This window comes from Lolium rigidum, chromosome 1, assembly GCF_022539505.1.
Source record: "Lolium rigidum isolate FL_2022 chromosome 1, APGP_CSIRO_Lrig_0.1, whole genome shotgun sequence".
Lineage (NCBI taxonomy): Eukaryota > Viridiplantae > Streptophyta > Magnoliopsida > Poales > Poaceae > Lolium > Lolium rigidum.
Window position 1 is genome coordinate 284,980,216 of NC_061508.1, and position 1,757 is coordinate 284,981,972.

The window sequence follows — 1,757 nt, forward strand, 5'->3', positions numbered from 1 at the left end:
GCTAGAGATGCTCTTATAGCACGGACGGAGACGGTCGCCGTAGCAAGCACGCACTTGCCGCATCCATATTTGTGTCGGTGTCACAGTGCTCACGGCGTGTGCGTAACTCGGGTTAGACCACAGTATGTATATGGACTAAGAATTAGCATGTGTAGTTGCGTCGAAGTATGAATTCCTAAGGCAAGCGAGCTAAAATGTTAAATACAGTAAATATATTTGAAAACGATACTTATCGATGTTAATTAACTTAGTCTTCACTATTCTACTAGTACTACTCGTTTATTAAACTTTCTAAAATACTAGCACAATTGCCCGTGCGTTGCTACGGGTAACAAAAAAATATGAAATGGCAAATCTATTTATTGAATTGATTTTTTCATCCATATGCCCTAGTTTTTTTAAGTCCATGAAAAATTGAAGTACTCAAAATCATTTTGCTAAAGAACGCAAGTACCGAAGAATGTTAGGTATTCTTTATTAACAATAGCGATGTGGGTAGATGAAAGCACTTAGCCCACTTTGTATATGTGTTGGCCTTAAAAATGGGGGAATCCAGTTCCAACTCAATGTCAATCATTAGTGTATTTACAAATTCTAGATAGTGGATATAGTAGAGTGAATATGAATTTTCACGCATGCTATTATATTAATCAAATCCATAAAAATTCACGAAATTAGATTAACCAAATACATAGAAATTCACGTAAATGTACTCGGGCGCCTGCTGGTAACAACCATAGATAAATGGAATAATAGGACTATCCTACAAATCCCGCATACCACACATAATAATAATTCCATAATATGGCATGATGCGATATAGGACGAGAAGCTACCAAGAGTGCCCCTGAAAACCTCCGCCGTGCTAGAAATAGACGCACATGCCTAACCTCTCTCCCACAACAACCTTGGTCCTACTCCTCCGCGCAGATCAGACACATATCAACGGCGTCGGCTCGAGCAAACACCATCAGGTTTCTTCACGTTTTTGCTTCATCCTGGATATAGAAAAGGAGAAGACCCAATCAGAACTCACCTCGAGCAAACACGTCACCGCATTCCTCTTATCTAGAGGCTCGAAATAAATTGCAGCAAAATATATTCATATATACTTAGTAGGAGGTCTAATTATAGAGACATACTGAAGCTACTGACAGATCTCCTAATGGAAGATGAATACTCAAATTTCTAAACCTGAAAAGATGGCCATACAAAATTATCTCTTGTGACAATGTGTTTTCATAAGGATTCTTCGTGTAGGTGGGAGGGGACAAGAGTGTCTAAACTACGAGAAACCAAATTTCGACAAGTGGTGTACACATAGCGTTGTTAATATAAGATCTATTAATTATTATAAGAGCATAAATCCAATCTTCCATTATCGAGTGTCACCTAGAACACAAGTGAGCAATAAGATAAATAGTACTTGTGATATGTGCAGATGTTTACACCTTTCGAATCAGCCTATTGAAATTTAGAATAAAATTACATGTAACTTGCTTCTACCAATTGGATGGCTAATGCAAAAGATTTATAAAACAGTATAGAAAGTATGGCATTGTCAATCACTTGGAGAGTGTGCAGTGAATAGCAACGGTGAAGCAGAGCGTGATGTACCTAGACGTGCAGAGGACCTCCAGAGGCTCTGCATGTGGGGTGGAAGCGATGCAGATGCCGATCCAATTGATTACCTCAACATGATGTTCGTGTCGAAGTAGCCATGGACAGCGGTGGCCGCATCCATGGGGTGAGTTTTC